Source organism: Macaca mulatta, chromosome 8, assembly GCF_049350105.2.
Source record: "Macaca mulatta isolate MMU2019108-1 chromosome 8, T2T-MMU8v2.0, whole genome shotgun sequence".
NCBI lineage: Eukaryota > Metazoa > Chordata > Mammalia > Primates > Cercopithecidae > Macaca > Macaca mulatta.
Genome location: NC_133413.1, coordinates 105,370,867 through 105,379,208, shown reverse-complemented (window position 1 = coordinate 105,379,208; position 8,342 = coordinate 105,370,867). Strand labels below are relative to the sequence as shown.

Sequence of the window (8,342 nt, the reverse complement as noted above, 5' to 3'; positions counted from 1 at the left end):
ACATACGTGTGCATGTGTCTTTATAGCAGCATAATTTATAATCCTTTGGGTATATACCCATTAATGGGATGGCTGGGTCATATGGTACATCTAGTTCTAGATCCTTGAGGAATCGCCATACTGTTTTCCATAATGGTTGAACTAGTTTACAATCCCACCAACAGTGTAAAAGTGTTCCTATTTCTCCACATCCTCTCCAGCACCTGTTGTTTCCTGACTTTTTAATGATTGCCATTCTAACTGGTGTGAGATGGTATCTCATTGTGGTTTTGATTTGCATTTCTCTGATGGCCAGTGATGATGAGCATTTTTTCATGTGTCTGTTGGCTGTATGAATGTCTTCTTTTGAGAAATGTCTGTTCATATCCTTTGCCCACTTTTTGATGGGGTTGTTTGTTTTTTTCTTGTAAATTTGTTTGAGTTCTTTGTAGGTTCTGGATATTGAAGTCATATCTCTTTATGTTTAAAATGATTTCAGAAAGCTACCTCTAGATTGTATTTTTAATTTTGGTGACAATTGTCTCTCCAGGAAGCAAATGTCCTCAAGGACCTTCACATCTCAGGAGGAAACAGGTGTACCCGGATATAAAGCTGCAAAGGAAGGCCTGGCTGTGTGGTTAGCTGCAAACACCAAAAGAGAACAAACTGTGTCAAGATATTTATTAGGACAGTTGTTTTTATCAGGGCTCTACTTACAAACTTCTTAATGTTTTGAGTGGTCTGCCCTTAACCCTATTTTTTCCACAAAGCTTGTGATGCATGATTTTGCTGAACATGAGATTTTTTAAAAATAGAAAATTGTGTCGGGCGAGGTGGCTCACACCTATAATCCCAGCACTTTGGGAGGCTGAGGCAGGCAGTTCACGAGGTCAGGAGATTGAGACCATCCTGGTTAACACGGTGAAACCCCATCTCTACTAAAAATACAAAAAATTAGCCGGGCATGGTGGCACACATCTGTAGTCCCAGCTACTCCGGAGGCTGAGGCAGGAGAATCACTCGAAACCTGGGAGATAGAGGTTGCAGTGAGCCAAGACTGCACCACTGCACTCCAGCCTGGGCGACAGAGTGAGACTCCATCTCAAAAAAGAAAAAAAGAAAATTGTACAAAATTGTATAAAAATATATTGTTGCAGGGTGCGGTGGCTCACACCTGTAATCCCAGCACTTTGGGAGTCCAAGGCAGGCAGATCACAAGGTCAGGCGTTTGAGACCAGCCTGGCCAACATGGTGAAACCCCGTCTCTACTAAAAATACAAAAATTAGCTAGGTATGGTGGCACATGCCTGTAATCCCAGCTACTTGGGAGGCTGAGGCAGGAGAATTGCTTGAACCTGGGAGGCGGAGGTTGCAGTGAGCTGAGATCACACCACTGACTGCACTCCAGCCTGGGCGAAAGAATGAGATTCTGTCTCAGGAAAAAAAAAAAAAAAAAAAAAAAAATATATATATATATATATATATATATATATACACACACACACACACATATATACACACACACACACACACATATATATATATATATAATTATTGTTTTTCTTTTCTACTACTTTCTGGGCTGATACTAACCCAGGGGTTATGCAAATCAAAATGGCCTAAATAATCAGGAAAATGCATCATTTTACACAATCTGATGTTCCAAACAAAGAGTCGCATAAGTAGAGTGGCATAATGATGTCATCAAGCACTAAATATTTTATATTATCTCCTCTGTTAGCCTCAGCACCTTGGCTTTCATCAGCAGCTTGTCCTCATGGTTACAGGTTGGCTGCCATAGCTCCAGTGCTCACACCGTCACACAGCTATGTTCAGAGGCAAAAAGAAGTTTTTGCTATAGTGTCTTTTTTTGATTAGGGAGGAAACTATTTCTAGAACTCCCCTTCAGATTTCCCTTCAGGTCCTTTTGGCCAGACTTGGATTACATGTCCATCCCCTAGCTGCAAAGGAGGCTGGTAAATGAGAATCTAGCATTTCCAGCCTTTAGAGAGGAAGGCAGCTCTACCACTAAGGAACACACATTGGGAATGGCTCTTAGGTTGGCAATCAGCACTGCCACCTGAGGCAGGAGGTAACCAGACAGGTCTATGCCTTTGTTAAAGGCACAGAACCTATGCCTTTAACCTTTGCTCCATGATGTCACCTTTAAGATTCATCCAGCTCTTAAATTACCCTTCCATCACAAACACTATTATGTAACCACACCCCCAAACTCTACACCTTCTCTCCCATCTGTGTACATGAAGTTCCCTCAACCTGAAATTCTGCCCCTTCCACATCTGCTTTAGACATAAAGTCTACTCTTAATAGATGCCACTCAAACACCACTTTCCCAATAAAGTCTTCCAAATAACTGTGGCTAAGCTTTACAACTCCTTTCTGGTCTCCTGTAGCACAAGGGAACGCCCTGTGGACTCCACAAGTTTGGTGATTGAATTGGACTGTTTTGCTCTCTGAGTTTCAGAAGGAAATGTAATAAAAAACAGATTTCTCTTCACATAATAGAGTATTGGGGGGGATTTGAGTAAAGTGATATTACACAAAAGAGCTACCAAAGTAGTTAACATTATTGGTTTTTTGTTTTATGCTATTTGTAAGCTCTTGCACAAATCATTTAGGTAATCTACTTAAAAATAATTAATTTCATTTCCCAAATTATTTGAATGACTATTTTAACTCTCTGTTTTTTCAACTGTTAAGAACTGGTCTCTATGAATTTTTAAACTGCTTCTCAAAATTAGCAAAATTATAATAATTGTTGAACCTAGGTGATGGATACACAGGGATTCAGCACATTGCTCTACTTTTGTGTATGGTCAATACAATTTAAAACTATTTTGGATAGGACCTCTGGTTTCTGCTTCTGCACGTAAGGAGCTTGGAAGTTGCCATTCTATCTTAATAGCAACTACAAAGCAGGACAGGCTGAAAAATCAACAACTCTTCTTGCATCTGTAAGAAAGGCGAGGACACAGGAAAAACTGCTGCCCCCAAGATTGGAGAGACAGGCAAATACAGCTCACTGGAGCAGAGGCTCATGAGTGGAAACCTCCACAGAAACCAGGTCCCTGCCCTAGGGACCCTGATTTGCTATCTTTGAGGTGGACCCTGGAATCTGTGCTTTAATAAGTGCCCCTTGGTCACTCTTCAGTACAGGCACATTTAGGAAACCAGGTGAGTGATTAAGACGTGGACCCTGGACACTCTCTGGATGCAGCCCACCTCGGTTTGAATCTTGGCTCTACCACTCATAGTATGATCTTAGAAAAGTTACTTAATATCCATAAGCCTCAATTTTCTCATTTGTAAAATGGTAACAACCATAGCTATTTCATAGTATTGTTGTGAGGTTTAAATGAGATCATGAAAATGAAATAATACCAGTACAAGATTCGGGGGACTTGATTTAAGAAAAATCAGCTGGATGTGGTGGCTCATGCCTGTAAATCCTAGCACTTTGGGAGGCCGAGGTGGGTGGATCACTTGAGGTCAGGAGTTGTGAGACCAGCCTGGCCAACACGGTGAAAACCTGTCTCTACTAAAAATACAAAAATTAGCCAGGCAGTGGTGGCGTGCACCTGTAATCCCAGCTACTCAGGAGGCTGAGGCAGGAGAATCGCTTGAGCCTGGAAGGCGGAGATTGCGGCGAGCCAAGATCGTGCCTCTGCACTACAGTCTGGGTGACAAAGTGAGATCCCCTGTCTTAAAAAAAAAAAAAAGAAAAGAATAGCAAAGATATCTTGAATTTACAATTTTTATGAAACCAAAGGACTATGTGAACACATTGTTAGGGCCCAGGAAACTTTATTAACTTCATGGAAAATCTGCCTCTGAGTAGTTATTATTTTATTTTGCCTAGACTTCATGTATGTCATTCCTTTTAGTTTTTGCAATGACCACATGCAAAAAGTGTTATTTTTACCACTTTAGAGTAGAAGAATCAAAATAGAGGCTTACGGAGATGGTGGTCTGCCCAAGACTACACCAAAAACAGTAGCTGTACAAACCCAGGACTACCATGTTCCAGGGCTCACCCGTACTGTCTGGACCACATAACGAACATGCACACTCTGTCTTTATTAGTCCTCCTTTTAGGTGAATGAGCTTGTTGAAGTTAAAGAGAGATACAGAGTCTCAACTTAGTTGGCTCTTCCATATTACAGTGGGTCACCATGGGGCTGGGACTGTTCTCAGTTTTGAAGCCAGAATCTCAAGGTTTCTATTACATGCATGCTCTAGCAACTAATTGGTTAAACAAACTTGCGAAAGGCTGACTGAACAAATGTAATGCCAGTGTGTTCACGCATAATGGGAGGGTGCCTGCCTGATAATCAGTGCAGTCAAAGGGCTAAACCACAGATCAGAAGACAGCTTGGTAAACCTGGAATCAGAAATAGGAGTTGGGTTTCATGATGAGATAGTTTCATCAAACTAGGCTAATCAAATGAATGGCTATTTCTTCAGGGGAGATACACAGTCATGCATCACTTAAAGATGAGGACATGTTTTGAGAAATGCATCATTAAGTGATTTTGTCATTGTTCAAATATCATAGAGTATACCTACACAAACCTAGATGGCTTAGCCTACTACACACCTAACCTATATCGTAGAGGCTATTGCTTCTAGGCTACAAACCTGCACAGCATGTTACTGTACTCAATACTGTAGGCAATTGTGACACAATAGTATTTGTGTATCTAAACACATCTAAGCATAGAAAAGATGTATAATTTTTTTTTTTTGAGACGGAGTCTCTGTCGCCCAGGCTGGAGTGCAGTGGTGCAATCTCAGCCCACTGCAAGCTCCGCTTCCTGGGTTCACGCCATTCTCCTGCCTCAGCCTCCTGAGTAGCTAGGACTACAGGCACCTGCCACCACGTCTGGCTAATTTTTTGTATTTTTAGTAGAGACAGGGTTTCACCGTCTTAGCCAGGATGGTCTCTATCTCTTGACCTCGTGATCTGCCCTCCTTGGCCTCCCAAAGTGCTGGGATTGATTACAGGCATGAGCCACTGCGCTTGGCCAATTTTTTTTTTTTTTTTTTGAGACAGGGTCTCACTCTGTCACTTAGATTAGAGTGCAGTGGCACAATGACAACTCACTGCAGCTTTGACCTCCTGGGCTCAAGTGCCCATCATTGACCAAAATGTCATTATGCAATGCATAAGCATACATCTGCCGATCAAATAGTGGTTGAGGTCAGGAATCAGAATATCAGCTCTCTCAAGGAAGCACTGGTCAAAAGGCAACAAATTCTCTCTCTCTAGTTCTCCTTTTTAAAGCAAATCTCCATAAGCATAGTTTGTACTGTTTTGGTTATCAGTGTCTAAAAACATAATTTTACCTGTTTTAGGAAATGTATTGGCTCACATAACTAAAAAAAATCTAAGGGCAGCTCATGGCCAAATTGGGGCCCAAATGATGTGTTCCCTTCCATGTGTTGCTTAATTCTTAGGCTTCACATGGAAGTAAGATGGCTATAGCTGCTGCAGTCATCAAGTTTCAAGTTCAAGTACATTAAGGTTCAAGTACAACATATGTCTTAATCCTTTTCCTGTTGCTATAACAATATACCTGAGACTGGGTAATTTATAAAGGAAAGAGGTTTATTAGGCTCACAGTTCTAGAGACTGGGACGTTCAAGATCAGGCAGTTGCATCTGGTGAGGGCCTCCTGCTGCATTGCAGTGTGTCAGAAAAGTAGAAGGGCAAGCAAAAGAGATCAAATGCAAGAGGCAGCCTTGCTTTATAACAACCCACTCTCATGGGAGCTAATCCAGAACTGAGAGAACAAAAACTCACTGCAAGAGTAAGGCATTCATCTCTCTTAACAATCTAATCACCTCTTAAAGGCACCATCTCCCAATACTGCCACACTGGAGTCCAAGCCTCAACGTGAGTTTTGTGTGGATAAACCATATTAAAACCATGGCAATACTGGGGTGGGGGAAAGAGCCTCTTGCAGTGGCACTAATTTAACTGACTTCAATTACTTGCTCACCTTTGAACCGATCATGAGGAATGTGAAATGCTGATTGGCAGACGTCTGGGTCATGTGCCGTTCCTCTTGAGCAGAGGGTGGAGCTCCAGACACTTCATGGGTTGTTGAAAGGTGGCTGCCTAAACAAATACAAGGTAGGCTTGATGGAGAAAACAGGGAATGGAGGTAAACAACTGTGCACTAAACTAAGGTTTCATGTCTTGTTTATTAATGTACAGTTGACAGGCCGAGCGTGGTGGGTCACACCTGCAATCCCAGCACTTCAGGAGGCCGAGGCAGGCAGATCACCTCAGGTCAGGAATTCAAGACCAGTCTGGCCAACATAGTGAAACCCTCTCTCTACTAAAAAAAAAAAAAAAAAAAGAAATAAGCCAGTTGTGGTGACAGGCACCTGTAATCCCAGCTATTCAGGAGGCTGAGGCAGGAGAATCACTTGGACCCAGGAAGCGGAGGTTGCAGTGAGCCAAGATCACACCACTGCACTCCAGTCTGGTTCGTCTCAAAAAAAAAAAAAAAAAAAAAACCCACAGTTGACAGTGTTATTTGTGTCCTAACAATAACCACATTCCCGTCACACCTTTCTTGGGATACACCCCAGTAGCTCCTTTGAGCCTGGGTGTCTCCCACAAACTGTTTCTTATGATATGTAACTTCTGCAGTTGACTAAACTCATTCAACATGAGTGGTTCGATTTACCACCCATTATAAAAGCAGCATGTACTCTTTAAAATATATATATACATATAATAAAAATGCATAAAGAACAAAAGACTTTCCCACACATAAGTAAGCATTTATCTCATCACGTAAGCATAAGCACTATTTCTTTTTTTGGTTTTTTTTTAGCTTTGAGACAGAGTCTCACTCTGTAAACCAGGCTACAGTGCAGTGGCCCGATCTCAGCTCACTGTAACCTCCACCTGCCCAGTTCAAGTGATTCTCCTACTTCAGCCTCCTGAATAGTTGGGATTACAGGTGTGCGCCACCACACCAAGCTAATTTTTTTATTTTTAGTAGAGATGAGGTTTTTGCCATGTTGGCCAAGCTTGTCTCGAACTACTGGCCTTAAGCAATCCACCTGCCTTGGCCTCCCAAAGTGCTGGGATTATAGGCGTGAGCCATGGTGCCCAGCCCATTCCAGACTGTCTTCTATGGATAAAGTTCGTTATTTGTCATGATCCTTTTTTACATTGCTGTGATCCTCCTGCACATATGTCTGCCTTTTCCCTTAGCATTATGTCATAAACATTTTCAAGGTTATTACACAGGCTTTATTAATATAATTTCTTTTTATAAAAATATTTGACAAAATATTACAAGAGCAATGATTTGTGGCAAAATAATTCAAATAACACAGAAATATATAAAGTTAAAAAGTAAAATCCCCGGATTTCAGGAATGTGGACTAAACTCATGCTGAAATCTCCTTCATAAGACCCCAGGAAGAGATTTTTTTAAAGATACAAAAAGGAAGAGAGAAGGAAGGAAGGAAGAGAGGGGTGTGAAAGACAATACAGCCACTTTTGAAAACAAGGAAGGACCCTCTCTCTAAAGGCTGGGCAGCATTCCTCAAGGCAGTGAGGAGATAGGAAACCACAAGTAAGCCAAGAGGCCCCAGCTCCTCACCTCCAGGTGGGACTTGAAGCCCAGGGTGTAGGCAGAGGTGTAGCCCGCGTGGCAGAAGGTAAGCTCGGTCAGCCTCTGAAAATGGCCCATGCCATCAAAAAGAGAAAATCTCAACAAAAGTGGGGACTTGCATCTGAGAAAAGAGACTGACCAGAATGACGAGGACCTGAAAAGTAGTGACTTCATATCCTCAAGACAGCTCTCAGTCTTAGCTGCACGCTAAAATCACCTGGGAGCTTAAACAGGAAACAAACACACACTGTTTCGCTCTACTACACTCATCCCTTCTGACACAAAATGTCTCAGGGCTTATTCTACCCCGAAGAATCCTCCAACTCTTTCAACACCAACTAGGTGTATCACAATTTAATTATGACACTAACTACCTGGAGTGACCGCAGATGCCACAGGTTAAGGGCTCAGTCCCACAAAACTGCCCCCAAACTTCAGATGCCAATTGCAGCTAGTGAGTCCCTAGGTTACCCACACTTCTAACTTGGCTACAAATTGGAGGCGCCCATTTGCTATGATGGCTCACAGAACCCAGGGAAACATTTATGTTTACCTGTGTTTGCCAGCTTTTTTTTTCTGAGACAGGGTCATGCTTTCTCTCCCAGGTTACAGCAGAGTGGCATGGCTATGGTTCACTGCAGCCTCGACCTCCAGGCTCAAGTGATCCTCCCACCTGAGCCTTCCAAGTACCTGGACTATAGG

General features: G+C 42.3%; 1 long non-coding RNA gene across 1 annotated transcript; it reads right to left on the bottom strand.

Moving 5' to 3' along the window:
* Positions 1–392: 392 nt before the first annotated feature.
* Positions 393–7,839, bottom strand: LOC144330822 (uncharacterized). Its single transcript, XR_013397342.1, has 3 exons — positions 7,629–7,839; positions 6,003–6,121; positions 393–621 (listed from the first exon to the last, which is right to left on the bottom strand). It is a non-coding gene; the product is annotated as an uncharacterized LOC144330822 (long non-coding RNA).
* Between the last annotated feature and the right edge of the window lie 503 nt (positions 7,840–8,342).